Source organism: Callorhinus ursinus, unplaced genomic scaffold (genome assembly GCF_003265705.2).
Source record: "Callorhinus ursinus isolate GAN/ISIS: 27379988/994484 unplaced genomic scaffold, GSC_fseal_2.0 scaffold61, whole genome shotgun sequence".
Taxonomy (NCBI): Eukaryota; Metazoa; Chordata; class Mammalia; order Carnivora; family Otariidae; genus Callorhinus; species Callorhinus ursinus.
The window spans coordinates 6,413,012-6,429,300 of record NW_027397123.1 but is presented as its reverse complement, the minus strand read 5'-3'; the positions used below and the strand labels follow the sequence as shown (position 1 = coordinate 6,429,300).

At 38.6% G+C, this 16,289-nt stretch overlaps 1 protein-coding gene and 1 long non-coding RNA gene across 3 annotated transcripts in view; one reads left to right on the top strand and one right to left on the bottom strand.

Annotated features, from left to right (window-relative positions):
• The window catches only part of DPY19L3 (dpy-19 like C-mannosyltransferase 3), a 234,423-nt gene that overhangs the window by 158,846 nt on the left and 59,288 nt on the right, over nt 1-16,289 (top strand). The window lies entirely within an intron of this gene.
• LOC141371216 (uncharacterized) overlaps nt 1-16,289 on the bottom strand; it is a 31,458-nt gene that overhangs the window by 14,399 nt on the left and 770 nt on the right. Inside the window, exon 2 of one of the 2 annotated variants that reach the window (XR_012375983.1) lies at nt 13,491-13,552. This is a non-coding gene — a long non-coding RNA (uncharacterized lncRNA). The remainder of the gene's footprint in view (nt 1-13,490; nt 13,553-16,289) is intronic. The other variant, XR_012375984.1, reaches the window with a different exon arrangement.

Genomic DNA, 16,289 nt, shown 5'->3' with positions numbered 1-16,289 from the left:
ACAGGATATTGAAGTGAGTTGGATATGGGGTGAGACAGGAAGAGATGAGTCAAGGTGACTCTTAAGATCTTTGGTGTGCAATTATGGGGGCACCTGTTTTTTGACCTGGCTGCGAGGTGGTGGCATTTACTGAGAGAGCGAACAATGGAGGTGGCAGATTCTAAAGAAGTCAAGGAATTGCTTTGGGCATGTTGACTTTGGATGCCTGTTAGACATCCTCATGACAATGCTGAGTGGGCAGGTGGATGTCCCGGCATTAAGTTCCAAAGGAGGGTGGGGCTGGAGAAGGGATTTGAGACTCACCAGTGTGCAGCTGGTACTGGATGAGGTTTCTGTGGGCTGAGCGTGCAAAGCCTGGGGCAGAGCCTTGGGGTATCTCACAGATAGAATCAAGGGGAGGAGCCATCCAGATCCAACAAGGCAGAAGCAAGAGGAAAACGAGGAAGCCAAGGGGCGGGGGGGCAAGTATTTTGAGGAGCAAGGGATCCAAAAAAAAAAAAAAATGCTGATGGGTTGGAATTATGTCAATGACTCAGAACATAGCAGTTTCAGAAAATGCTGATTGGAATGGGTTCAAGAAAAAAATGAGATGTGAAGAAGCAGAGACAGCAAATATAAACTACTCTCTCCAGGAGTTTGGCTCTAAAGCAGAGCAGAAAAACAGTACCCTAGTAGGAGGGGTTTGTAGCCTCAAGGGAGGTGTTTTGTTTTCACTGTGGTAAAATATACATAAAATTTACCATCTTAACCAATTTTATGTACAGTTCTATAGTGTTAAGTACATTTACACTGTTGTGCTATCTCCAGAACTCTTTCCATCTTGCAAAACTTAAACTTTATGCCCACTAAACAGCTCCCATGCCCTTCTCCCCTTGGCCGCTGAAAACCACCATTCTACTGTCTCTATAAATTCGACTACTGGGCGCCTGGGTGGCTCAGTTGGTTAAGCGACTGCCTTCAGCTCAGGTCATGATCCTGGAGTCCCAGGATCGAGTCCCGCATCGGGCTCCCTGCTCAGCGGGGAGTCTGCTTCTCCCTCTGACCCTCTTCCCTCTCGTGCTCTCTATCTCTCATTCTCTCTCTCTCAAATAAATAAATAAAATCTTTAAAAAAAAAAAAATTCGACTACTCCGGTGTATTAGTCTGCTAAGGCTGCCATAACAAATTACCACAGGCTGGGTGGCTCAAACAACAGAAGTTTATTCTCTCATGGTACTGAAGGCTACAAGTTCACAATCCAGGTGTTGGCAGTGTTGGTCTCTCCTGAGGTCTCTCCCTTGGCTTGTAGATTGCGGCTTTCTCGCTGGGCCCTCCCATGGTCTTCCCCCTGTGTGCACACATCCCTGGTGTCTCTTCTTATTCTTTCAAGGACACGAGTCATACTGGATTAGGGCCTCACCAATAAGACCTCATTTAACCTTAATTACCTCTTTAAAGAACCTATCTCCAAATGTGGTTGCATTCAGGGCTACACTTCAACATAGGAATTTAAGGGGGACATAATTCAGTCCATAACATCTAAGTATACTTTTTATAAGCAGAATCACACTGTATTTATCTTTTTGTGACTGACATAGTCTTCAAGGTTCATCCACATTGTAGCATGTGTCAGAATTCCTTTTTATGGCTAAATATAGTCCATTGTATGTACATACCATATTTTGTTCACCCATTCATTCATCAGTGGACACTTGCATTGCTTCTATCTTTTGGCTATTATGAATAATGCTCCTATTAACATGAGTGTACAGGTATCTTTTTCAGAGCCTGCTTTCAATTCTTTTGGGTATACATATAGATGTGAACTGCTGGTTCATATGGTAATTCTATGTTTAATTTTTGAGTAACAACAATACTGCTTTCCATTGCAGCTGCATCATTTTACGTTCCCACCAACAGTGCACAAGGGTTCCAATTTTTCCACATTCTCACCAACACTTGTTAGCTTCTGTTTGTTTTTTTTTTTTAATAGTAGCCATCCCAATGGGTGTGAGATGGTATCTTATTGCAGTTTTGATTTGCATTTCCCTAATGATTAGTGATACGGAGCATCTTTCCATGTGTTTGTTGGCCATCTGTATGTCTTTGTGGAAATGTCTATTCAAGTCCTTTGCCCATTTTGGAATTGGGTTGTTGTTTGTTTTTGTTTTGTTTTGTTTTGTTGCTGTTGAGTTATAGTTCTTCAAAGAGTCTAGATATCAACCCCTTATCCAATATACGATTTGTAAACATTTTCTTCCATTTTGTAGGTTGTCCTCATTCTGTTGGCAGTGTCCTTTGATGCACAGAAGATTTAAATTTTGATGAAGTCCAGTGTATCTATTTTTACTTTTGTTGGCTGTGCTTTTGGTGTCATATCTAAGAAGTCATCGTCAAATCCAATATCTGGAAGCTTCCCCTGCAAGTTTTCTTCTAAAAGTTCTATAGTTTTAGTTCTTATGTTTGGGTCTTGGATGCATTTTGAGTTAATTTCTGTTATCTGGAGTAAGGTAAGGATAGGTTTTGTTTCTGTGTTTTTAAAGAAGGAAAATATTGTAGAATGTCTCTGGGCTGATGGAAGTGATGCAGGAGAAAGGAGAATAATTATAGAAGCGAAGTTCCAGAGTGGGTGAGAGAGGCTGCCATGAGGTGTTTAACAGATACTCTCTCCCAGACCACACGTCAGTCAGGATCCTCGGAGCCCTCTTATTGACAAGGTCTTGACCTTGGCCCCCATCCTGTCTTTGGCCTGCCCAGCCCAGTCTTAGCAAAGAATCCTGCTAAGTCATCACCTACCCAGATAACTTACCAAGTTCCTCATCTCCACCCTTGCTGTCTGAGCCCTTGACCTGCCTTTTGCAAGAATCCCATCAGGCCAGTTTAGTAAAAATCCCCCGCCCTCAACATCTCCTCTTAATAATTTCCCAACCACTGACCTCCTCACACTGCTCCTTGGCCACAAATCCCCACTAGTCTTTGTTGTATTAAGGGTTGAGCCCGAATTTGCCATAATCTCAAATAAAGTCCTTCTTACCATTTTAACAAGTGTCAGAATTATTTTTTCTTTAACACGTTCAGGGGTGCCTGGGTTGCTTTGTTGGTTAAGCCTCCCATTCTTTTTTTTTATTTTTTTATTTTTTTTAAAGATTTTATTTATTTATTCATGAAAGACAGAGAGAGAGAGAGAGGCAGAGGGAGAAGCAGGCTCCCAAGGAGCAGGGAGCCCGACGTGGGACTCGATTCCAGGACTCTGGGATCATGACCTGAGCCGAAGGCAGACGCTTAACCATCTGAGCCACCCAGGCGCCCCTCATTCTTTTTTTTAAAGATTTTATTTATTTATTTGACAGAGAGAGACACAGCAAGAGAGGGAACATAAGCAGGGGGAGTGGGAGAGGGAGAAGCAGGTTTCCTGTCAAGGAGGGGGCCCGATGCGGGGCTCGATCCCAGGACCCTAGGATCATGACCTGAGCCAAAGGCAGACGCTTAAAGACTGAGCCACCCAGGTGCCCCAAGCCTCCCATTCTTGATTTTGGCTCAGGTCATGATCTCTGGGTCATGATCGAGCCCCTCATTGGGCTCCATGCTCAGCACAGAGTCTACTTGTCCCTCTTCCTCCCCCTCTGCCCCTGCTCCCACTTGTACTCAGTCCCTCTTTCTCTTTCTCTCTCTCTAAAATAAATAAAATAAATAAAATCTTTAACATGTTCAAATGGGGGTGTTGGTGTAAGTAGGAGCATGAACGGTTCATCTGTTGCTCTGAAAATTAGCTATTTTAGAATCCAGAAAAATAATTAAGAAGCAGTTGGAGATCCTAAGAGAGTAAGGAAGATACGTGGTCAATTGAACAGGAATTTAAAAGCCCCATTAATCGGGACAAAGAAGGTTATTTAAACAAAATAGAGAATGTACATCTACTAGGTCCATCTACTAGATATATCAACAAAGTAAATAAGAATGCAACACTATTATAAAAACAAGGAGAAATCTATAGAAACACAATACTATGTCAAGAACTTTCAATACTTCTTTAGTCTTTGATAGATCCTTAAATAAAAAAATTAACAGGTATATAGAAGATATAAATAGCTTCCTATTTTGTATGAAACTAGTCCATAACCAATAAAGAACACTTCTTTTCCAGTCCCTTAAAACAGTCATCAAAATTAATCACAAATAATACAATGGGGAAAAAAAAACTCAGGATTTTATACAAGCCCACATTCTCTGACTCCAATGCCAATTAAAAGAAAAAAAAACAACAGTTAAAAGAATTCAACCTCTTGAAATGCTAAAATTTTCTGGTGGGCCATAGCTTTTTTCAACAAACATTTCCAGCTTTCCACTTTCTAGGCACAGAGTAGGACTGCATTTTGCCCCCTTTGATGTTAGACACAGTCTACTGATTTGCTTTGGCCAATGAAACGTGGAGAGAAATGATGGGTATCATTTTGGGTGGACACTGAAGGGGAGAGTGAGCAGTTGACCAGGTTGTCTCTGCCACGGCAACTGGTATCACCAAGATGGCAGTTGCTCCACTAGCCTGGGTCTCAGAGTGGGGAGACATGAAGCAGAAATAAACTTTTGTTGTTTTAAGCCATTCAGATTTTGAATTTTTTGTTATTACAGCATAGCCAGTCCATCCCAACTGTCATCACGAGACTCCCAAGTCTCTTCTCAGCCAAGGACATCAAAACTGCAAACTGGAGACTAGGAAACAGGTGCTATTTTCAAAACGATGGACTGACCACTCAGTTCTTCTCTTCTCCCTCCTGAGACCCTACACAAATGATAGTAAGGAACTAAACTGGGAACACATCCATAATGACAAAGAGTACAGAAAGTTGTCCATCTGGGGAAGAGAGTTTAAAAAAAAAAAGTTTCTGCAACTCTGTCAGGCTGATAGAGAAAGGATAACAGATGACACAGCACAGAGGTGGTTGCTGATCTTCCCTACAGAATTCCAAAGATGTGCAGGACAGAGGATGCAAGAGGCTGGGTCAAAAACAAGGGGGTTACTTGAAAGACTGCCTTTAAACAGTTCAGTCCCATCCCCTCCCCTGGTTCAGAATGCGGGGCCATAGCACATCAACTCCACAAATGAAACATCAGAGAGTACCTCCGTCAAGAAATTTTAATAACTCCAGAAAAAGGGAGAAGGAAAGGAAGAAGGAAGAAGAGGTGAAAGAAGGGAGAAGGAAGAAGGAAAAGACAGAAAAGGAGACAGATATGTATTAGCTTGGTAAGGGCTGCCATAAAAAAGTTCCACTAAAAGGAAAAAAAAACTGAAAGGATAGAGAACTGATTCTATTAAAGAATAATAAAATAATAAATAAAAATAAATTAAATTATAGATATCTTTAAATTATTATCATAACTATATTCAATGTTATTGCATTCAAAATCAAGAACAAGATACTATGTAAATGGCACAATCAGAGAATGAGAAAAGGCTCCTGTAAAATAAAATTATGATGCTGAAATAAATTATCTAGAAGGCTCAGAAGATACAAGAGACGAAATCTTCCAGAACATAGAGACCAAGAGATGGAAGACACGAAAGAAAAGAGACAGAGAAGGTCTATCCAGGAGGTCCAGTTTTAGAAGTGCTCCAGAAAAAGAGAAACCAGAGAGAAGAAAATAATCAGACAAACAATACAACAAAATCCCCCAAAGGTGAAAGAGACAAGTGTCCGTGTTTAAAAGACCTATGAAGCAAACAGCATAAGGACTTTTAATAGACCCACATCTTTGCAAAATTTTAGAACATAGGAAAAAAAGAAAAGATCCTAAGAGCTCAAGAAAAAAAATACCACTTATGAAGGAACATATATCAGATTTTTTATATAACTAAATGTTGGAAAACAGAGGAGCTCTACTTTCAGACTTCAGGGGAATGACTGCTAAACACTACTGAGTCCTGAACTGACAAGAAAACAAACACCTGTCGTGAAGGTTCTTTGAACAATTGGAGAGATATGATGTGGGCTGTACATCAAGTAAATGATGTTATTTTATCTGTATTAATTTATTGGGTGCAATAATTGTATTATAGTTATGTATGAGATGTCTTTGTTCTTAGGATATATATACATAGGAGTGAAGTGACATATCTACAAGGTACTTTCAAATGGCTCAGAAAAATATGTGGGTAGACAGAGGTAAAGCAAATATGGCAAAATCTTAATCTTATAGATTAGTGAATCTATGTGACAGGTCCATTAAGTGTTCTTTGTACCATTCATTCCATTTTTTATAGATTTGATATTTTTCAAAATGAAAAGTAAGCAATTTAAAAAATACCACGAATACATAACAAAGCTGGAAAGGAAAATATCAAATAATTTATTTTTTAATTATTAATTTAAAATAATTTGAAGGGAAACTTATTTTATCTAGACATCGATAGCTGGCCAAAGAGTCAAATGTAAGAGTTGATTCAATATTCAGACATAGAAAAACAAAGAAAATTTACCAGCCATACTCTTTTTTTCATAAAGAATTACTTGAAGATGTGCTTCAACAAAATGAGGGGTTGAACCAGGAAAGAAAACAAGGAATCCAAGAAACAGAGGATACAACCCAAGACAGTAACAAGGGGAAATCCAGAATGACTGGTATGCTCCAGGCCTAGAGAAAAACACATCCAAATTAAAGAGGGAGGAGGAAAGCCTTTACAAGATAGATCTCTGGGGCTCCTGGGTGGCTCAGTCATTAAGCGTCTGCCTTCGGCTCAGGTCATGATCCCAGGGTCCTGGGATTGAGCCCCACATGGGGCTCCCTGCTTGGCGGGAAGCCTGCTTCTCCCTCTCCCACTCCCCCTGCTTGTGTTCCCTCTCTCGCTGTGTCTCTCTCTGTCAAATAAATAAATAAAATCTTTAAAAAAAAAAAAGATAGATCTCTGATAATCAAAGTGAAACCTTCAAGATTATATGATGAAGAGTTTAGAAAAGAAATGTTCAATTATCTTTGATAAAGAAAAACAAAGGGCACCCCTAAGTTCATTGCAGTATTATTCACAATAGCTAAGAAATGGAAACAATCCAAGTATCCATTAATAAAGAAAATGTGATGTACACACACACACACACACACACACACACACACACACACAGGAATATTATTCAGCCATAAAAAAGGAGAGCCTGCCTTTTGCAACAGTATGGATGCACCTTGATGACATTATATTAAGTGAAATGAATAAGACAAAAAAGACAAATACTTCATGATCTCTCTTGTACGTAGGATCTAAAAAAGTCAAACTCATAGAAACAGAGTAAATTGGTAGTTGCCAGGGGTTGAGGGGTGAGGGAAATGGGAAGATGTGGCTAAAGGATACAAACTTGCAGTTATAAAATTAGTAACTTCTGGGGCGCCTGGGTAGTGCAGTCAGTTAAGCATCTAACTCTTGGTTTTGGCTCAGGTTGTAATCTGGGAGTTGTGAGATCAAGCCCCAAGTCTGGTTCCATGCTCAGCAAGCAGTCTGCTTAAGACTCTCTCTCCCTTTCCCTCTGCTGCCGCCCCCCCCAACACTGTTCTCTCTAAAATAAATAAATAAATCTTTAAAAAAATAAGTTCTAGGGATCAAAATGTACAACATGATGACAATAGTTAATAATACTGTGTTATATACTTGAAACTTGCTAAGAAAGTAGATCTTAAATATTTTCACCACACACACACACACAAAGGTAGTTATGTGAGGTGATGGGTGTGTTAACTGATCTTATTGTGGTAATCATTTCACAATATATACCTGTAGCAAATCATGTTGTAAATCTTAAACTTACATAGGGTTATACATCAATTATATTTCAATAAAGCTAGTGAAAAATACTTTAAAAAATAATAGGCAAACAAAAAAAAAGAAAAGAAAATAGACACAATTAAATACTCCAGTAAAAGCAAAAAATTGAACAAGAAAATAAATAGCACAGTACACTACTTGGCTCTGTGTTGAACAATATTTTAAAGTCATAACTTAGGGGGCTCCTGGGTGGCTCAGTCGTTAAGCGTCTGCCTTAAGCTCAGGTCATGATCCCAGGGTCCTGGGATCGAGCCCCGCATCAGGCTTCCTGCTCAGCGGGAGGTCTGCTTCTCCCTCTCCCACTCTCCCTGCTTGTGTTCCCTCTCTCATTGTGTCTCTCTCTGTCAAATAAATAAAATCTTTAAAAAAATAAATAAAGTCATAACTTAGGGAAACAAAATGTGTCACTACAAAAAAAAAATCAACTAAATACAAAAGAAGGCAGTCATGGAGAAAATAAGAAACAAAAATGTTATAAGACATACATAAAACAAATAACAAAATGCAAAAGTAAGTGCTAAATAAAAAACAGGATTCAACTACAGGCCGTCTACAAGAGACTCACTTTAGATCTGAGGACATAAATAGGTTGAAAGTGAAATGATGGAAAAATATATTCCATACAAATAGTAAGCAAAAGGGAGGAGTGGCTATCAGAAAAAATAGACGTGAAGTCAAAAACTATTACAAGAGACAAAGAAGGGCATACTACAATGATAAAAGGGTCAATTCACCAAGAAGAAATAACAATTATAAAAATACATGCATCAAACATCAGAGCTCCTAAATATTTGAAGCAAACATTGACAGAATTGAAGGGAGATAGCTCTCCAAGAATAGTAGGAGACTTAAATATCCCACTCTGAATAATGGAAGTAACAATAAGACAGAAGATCAATAAGAAGATAGAGGACCTGAACAACACTATAGACCAGTTGGACCTAACTGATAGATACAGAGCACTCTACCCAGCAACAGCACAGCACACATTCTTTTCAAGTGCCCATGGAACAGTCTCAGGATAGACCATATATTAGGCCACAAAACAAGTCTTAATACATTTAAAAGACTGAAATCATACAAGATATCTTTTCTGATCACAATGGAATGAAACTGGAAATCAACAGCAGAAGGAAAACTGGAAAGTCCACAAATATGTGGAAACTAAACAACACATTCTTTAGCAACCAATAGAGCAAAGAAGAAATCACAAAGGAAATTAGAAAATATCTTCAGACAAATAAAAATGAAAAGACATCATACCAACACTTATGGGATATAACAAAAGCAGTGCTAAGATAGAAATTTATAGCCATAAACATATTTTAAAACAAGAAACATCTCAAATTAACATCTTAATGAACTAGAAAAAGAATAAACTAATCCCAAAGCTAGCAAAAGGAAGGAGATAATACAGATTATAGCAAACATAAATAAAATAGAAAACAGGAAAATAGAGAAGATCAACAAAACCAATAGTTGGTCTTTGAAAAGATCAAAATTAAAAAAAACCTTTAGCTAGACTAACTAACTAAAAAAAGAAGATTCAAAGAACTAAAGTCAGAAATAGAAGAGGGGACATTACTACTGGTTTTATAGAAATAAAAAGGATATAAAAAGAAACAAAAAGGAACATCTATATACCAATAAAGTGGAGAATCTAGATGAAATGTTCAAATTCCTAGAAACACACAACCTAGTGAAGACTGAATCATGAAGAAAGAGAAAATCTGAATAGATCAATAACTAGTAGGGATATTGAATCAGTAATCAAAACCTACCAACAAAGAACAGTCCAGGGGCGCCTGGGTGGCTCAGTCGGTTAAGCGTCTGCCTTCGGCTCAGGTCATGGTCCCAGGGTCCTGGGATTGAGTCCTGCATCAGGCTCCCTGCTCGGCGGGGAGCCTGCTTCCCCCTCTCCCTCTGCCTGCGGCTCCCCCTGCTTGTGCTTGCTCTCTCTCTCTCTCTATCAAATAAATAAATAAAATCTTTTAAAAATTTTTAATTAAAAAAAAAAGAACAGTCCAGGAACACATGGTGAATTCTGACAAACACTTAAAGAAGAATTAACACAAACGCTTCTCAAACTCTTCCAAAAATATAAAAGAGGAGGGAACACTTCCTAACTCATTCTATGAGGCCAACATTACCCTGAAACCAAAGTCAGACAAAGCTACTACATGCAAAAAAACAAAAACAAACAAACAGAAAACTATAAATATCCCTTATGAACACTGATGCAAAAATCACCAACAAAATAGTAGCAAACAGAATTCAAAAGCGTATTAAAAGGACTATACACTATAACCAAGTGGGATTTATTCCTGGAATACAAGGATATTTCAGCATATGAAAATCAAAGTAATATGCCACGACAACAGAATGAAGGCAGGAAAAAACCCACATCATTTCCTCAATTGATACACAAAATGCATTTGACAAAATTCAACATCCTTTCATGATAAAAACACTCAACAATCTGGAACAGAAGGAAACTACTTCCACATAATGAAGGCCATATACGAAAAACCCATAGCTAACATACTTGATGGTGAAAGTGTGAAAGCTTTTCCTCTAAGATAAGGAACAAGACAAGAATGCTTGCTTTTACCATATCTATTTCACATAGTACTAGAAAGTCCTAGCCAGAGCCATTGGGCAAGAAAAAGAAATAAAAGGCATCCAAATTTGGAAAGGAAGAAGTAAAGTGATCTCTGTCCACAAACAACGTGATCTTACATGTAGAAAAGCCTAAAGATTCCACTTAAAAAAACTAGAACTAATAAACTCAGCAAAGTTGCAGGATACAAAATCAACACAAAAATCAGTTGCATTTCTGTACATTAACAGTGAACCTTCAGAAAAGTAAATTAAGAAAAATAATTCCATTTATATTAGCATTAAAAAAAGAGCAAAATCCTTAGAAATAAACTAAACCAAGGAGGCAAAAGGCTTGTACATTAAACTTGCTTAAAGAAATTAAAGGAAACACAAATAAATGGAAAGACATCCTATGTTCATGGATTGGAAGGCTTAATATAATTAAGATGTCAATACTCCCCCATATTGACCTACAGATTCAATGTAATCTCTATCAAAATCCCAACGATTTTTTTTTCAAAAATAGAAAAATTTATTCTAAAAGTCACATGGAATCTCAGGGGACCCCAGATAGCCAAAACAATCATGAAAAAGAATGAAGTTGGAGGTCTCACACTTCTTGATTACAAAATTTACTACACCATTCAAAATGGTGTAGTACTGGCACAAACACAGACAAACAGAGCAGTGGACTATAACGGAAAGCACAGAAATAAACTCTCACGTACATGGGCAAATAACTCTGGCACAGGTGCCAAGACCATTCAATGATGAAAGGACAGCCTTTTCAACAAATGGGGATGGGAAAACGGGATACCCACATGCAAGAAGGAGGAAGAAGAGGAATAAGAGAAGAAGTTGGACCTTTATCTTACACCACATACAAAAAATAAATCAAAATAGGTCAAATACCTAAACAAAAACTAAAACGATAGAACTTCCAGAAGAAAACAAAGGGGGTAAGCTTCATGACATTGGATTGGCAACGACTTCTTGGATATGACATCAAAAGCACAGGCAACAAAAAAGAAAAAGTAGGTAAGCTGAATTTCATCAAAATTAAAAAATTTTGTGCATCAAAGGACACTATCAACAGAGGGAAAAGGGAACCCAGAGAATGGGAGAAAATATATCCAAATCATATGTTTACATATAAATATATAAAAAATTCCTACAACTTGAGGCACCTGGGTTAAGTGTCTGACTCTTGATTTCAGCTCAGGTGATGATCTCAGGGTCCTAGGATGGAGCCCTGCACTGGGCTCCATGCTCAGCAGGGAGTCTGCCTGAGGATTCTTTCCCTCTCCTTTTGCTCTTCCCCTTGCTCCAGTGCACGCATGCATTCTCTCTCTCTCTGTCTCTCTCAGATAAATAAATCTTAAAAAAATAAAGAACTCCTACAACTCAACAACAAATGAAGAAACAACCCAGTATATAAAATGGACAAAAGACTTGAATAAACATTTCTAAAGATACACAAATAGCCAATAAGCCCATGAAAAGATGTTCAACATCACTAATTTAAATGCATATCAAAACCAGATGAGAGGGCACCTGGGTGTTAAGCATCTGCCTTTGGCTCAGGTCATGGTTTCAGGGTCCTGGGATCGAGTCCCGCATTGGGCTCACTGTTCAGCGGGGAGTCTGCTTCTCCCTCTCCCTCTGCCTGCCACTCCCCCTGCTTGTGCTTTCTCTCTGTCAAATAAATAAATAAAATCTTAAAAAAAAAACAAACAACACGATGAGATACAACATCATGTCCAGTGGGATGGCTATTATCCAAAAACAGAAAATAACAAGTGTTGGCAAGAATGTGGAGAAATTGGAATGCTTGTGCGTTACTGGGATGTATGTGGGAATATAAAATAACACAGCCACTGTGGAAAATTGTACAGCGATTCCTCAGAGAAAACTAAACATAAAATCACCATATGATTTAGCAATTCTTTTTCTGGATATATACCCAGAAAAAGTGAAAGCAGGGACTAACAGATATTTGTACATCATATCAGCAGCATTAATCACAATAGCCAAAAGGTGGCAAGAATACAAGTGTCCATTGATAAATGGATAATTAAATGTGATGTATATGTAGAATGGAATATTATTCTGCCTTATAAAGGAAGGAAATTTTGACATGTGCTACAATATGGAAGAACCTTGAGGACATCATGCTAAGCGAATTAAGCCAGTCACAAAAGGACAACTGTTGTATGATTCCACTAAACGAAGCATCTGGAGTAGTCAAGTTCATAGAGACAGAAAGTAGAATGGTGGTTCAGGGGCTAGGGAAGGAGGAAATGAAGAGTTAGTGTTTAATGGGTACAGAGTTTCAGTCAAGAAAGATGAAAACGTTCTGGAGATAGTGGTGTGAAAAACAATAAAAGGAAATATCACTAAAATGGAGCAGGGAAGCTAGAAGGGGAGGTGACAAAGAGGAGCCTTATCATTCAACATCAATAATAGGAAGCATTGTCAATTATGGACCCCAACAGAAGAATCCTCAACAGGAAAGAATCATTAATTACAGACCTCATCACAAAAACATGTCCATTGCATCTCCTATAAGAAATCACCCCCCCACCTACAACTCAGCCAATGAGAAACCACCATCACCTTGGACTCATGCTTTTCTCCAATTGACTTTTGTTCAAAACAACCCCTCCCATCTTCCTCATTCTTCTCCATAAAATAAGATTCCTCTCCTTTGCTGGACTTGCCTATCGTTTTGCCATAGCTTGTTTGTCCCAAATCGAGATTCTCCGTTATTCCCAAATAAACCCTTTTTTGCTGGTAAAAGAACTAACCCTTTTATTGTTAAGGTTAACGGGGGGATGGTTGCACAACAATGTGAATATACTTAATGCCATCGAATTATATGCTTAAAAATGGTTAATATGGTAATCTTTATGCTATGCATCTTTTACCACAATTTTTTAAAAAGGAACAAAAGAACTGGAAAAGCTATTTTTAACTTTTAGAATCAACCTATAGACAAAACAGAAAGACTTCATTATGATTGCAGATCAGAATATCAATAAGATGTAGAAATACAAGCACAGATAATAGAAGCTGAGATTTACAAAAAAAGATGGGAGCTTACGGGAGGTAGAGATGTTAATATCTTCATCCTCTCAAGCTGAGAGTGAAAAGGCACCATCTGTCCTTGACGGAATAAGAAATAGAAAGTGTAAGTATATTGCTTAAAGATACAACAATAACCAACTTTAGAACTAAAACTAGTAATACGTGTATTAAGAAACTACGAGGGGGATGCCTGGGTGGCTCAGTTGGTTAAGCGACTGCCTTCGGCTCAGGTCATGATCCCGGGGTCCTGGGATCGAGTCCCGCATCGGGCTCCCTGCTCGGCAGGGAGTCTGCTTCTCCCTCTGACTCTACCCCCTCTTGGGCTCTCTCTCTCACTCTCTCAAATAAATAAATAAAATCTTAAAAAAAAAAAAAAAGAAAAGAAACTAAGAGGGAAGGAACAGAGGGGTTCTGGAAATGTGTTAAATCCATATCCACCATTGGATGAGATCATTTGAAAATGTCTGTACTATATAAATTAAGAAATAATAATATAGATGTTATTTAAAGAGACTTTTATAAAAAATGATGTTATTTATTTGATGTTACTTATTGAGCCACCCAGGCACCCCATCAGTATTCTTTTGTAATTGATTATATTCTATTTTTATTTCTTTAAAAAAAATATTTTATTTTAGGGGACCTGGGTGGCTCAGTCAGTTAAGCGTCTGCCTTCGGCTCCTGGTCAGGATCCCAGGGTCCTGGGATCGAGCCCCCCATCAGGCTCCCTGCTCAGGGGAGAGCCTGCTTTTCCCTCTGCCTCTCCCCCTGCTTGTGCATGTGCACATTCACTCTCTCTCTCTCTGCCAAATAAATAAATAAAATCTTAAAAAAAAAAAAGAATACTGATAAATTGAGTTCTTTGGGGGGAAAAACAGCAAAATATTAAAATGGTTAGAAAGCATAATCAGGAAAAATAATAATACAAACAAATCAACAATCCCTAAAATGGATGGAACTACAGATACAGATGTGATAGCCATATATTTTTTTTATTTTTTTTTAAAGATTTTATTTATTTGACAGAGAGAGAGACAGCGAGAGAGGGAACACAAGCAGGGGGAGTGGGAGAGGGAGAAGCAGGCCTCCTGCAGAGCAGGGAGCCTGATGCGGGGCTCGATCCCAGGACTCTGGGATCATGATCCGAGCCGAAGGCAGACACCCAATGACTGAGCCACCCAGGCGCCCCTGATAGCCATATATTTTTAAAATGTGAAACCCTGGAACATGCTGAATGGTTCTCTAGAAATTAAAATTATCTTGAGAAGAAACAGAAAACCTGAACAGGCTGATGACCCTAGAGAAGAATGAAAAGAAGTCAAAATAATATATTTATTTTTAAAAGATTTTATTTATTTATTTGTCAGAGAGAGAGAGAGAAAGAGAACACAAGCAGAGGGGAGCAGCAAGCAGAGGAAGAAGCAGGCTCCCTCAGACTTAACAGACTGAGCCACCCAGGCATCCCAAAATAATATATTTAAAAGAGGGGTCCAACTCAGATGGTTTTATGGAGAGTCCTCTGATTTCCCCACAATAGTCACATAACTACATAAATAAGTTATCATAACTTTGTGATTTATTTTTTCAAACTTTAAATATCTGATCCATTGGGAATGCATTTAGATTTAAGGAAGGAGGTGAGAATCCCTGTCTGCTGATTCTGGTTTCCTCACTTACTCATAAGTAAGTGCCACTGGGGCACCAGCTCAGCTAGGGCTGCCTCCTCCAGTGCCCTGGAGTAGAAATCATGTGAGCCATTACATCACCCATCTCACAAATGGGCCACAGAGGGTTTCCACCGTGATGCCCTTAAAACTCCGGACTACCATTTTTATAATCTCTCCTCCTTGTATCTTTTTTTAAAGATTCGCTTTTTTTTTTTTTTTTTTGAGAGAGAGACAGCACAAGTGGGGGGGTGGATAGGGAGAGGGAGAGAGACTCCCAAGCCGACTCAGCACTAAGCACAGAGCCCCACCCAGGGCTTAATCTCGGGACACCGAGATCATGATCTGAGCTGAAACCAAAAGCCCGGAGCTTAACAGACTGTTAACACCCAGGCACCCCTAAAGATTTTTATTTTTAAGTAATCTCTACACACAATCTGGGGCTGGAACTCACAACCCGGAGATCAAGAGATGCATGCTCCACTGAGTGAGCCTGCCAGGTGCCCCTCTCCCCCTTAAATCTTGCCAGTTTACATATTAGAGAAAAGAATCATTAATGTTTAAAATCAAAATGTCTAGTGAATGTCTGTCTAATTCAAAAGACTTGGATTCTCTATATCCAAGAATTGAAATATTTATATGCTAATGATGTTCACACAGCAGCATTATTCACAATATCCAAAAGGTGGAAAAAACATGTGTCCATTGACAGATCAGTGGATAAACAAAAGTGGTATATACATATAACGGAATTTTCTTCAGCCCTAGGAAGTAAGAAAATTCTAACATATGCTACAAATGGATGAACCTTGAACACAGTATGCTAAGTGCAACGAAAGGACAAATACTGCATGATTCCACTTAAATGAAGCACAGTAGTCAAAATCATAAAAGAAGAACTTGAGGACTTGTTATTGAATGGGTATAGTTTCAGTTTTACTAGATGAAAAGAGTTCTAGACATTGGTTTCACAACAATGTTGATGTATTTAATACTATCAAACCAAACACTTAAAAATGGTTAAAATGGTAAATTTTATATTTTGCCTCAACTGAAAAAAACAGCAGGTGAATTACATGCATGAGTCAAGAGTTTAGGGGGCTGTCCCCCTCCACACACAACAATGCCCCCATTCTAAAGGCGCCCTCCCC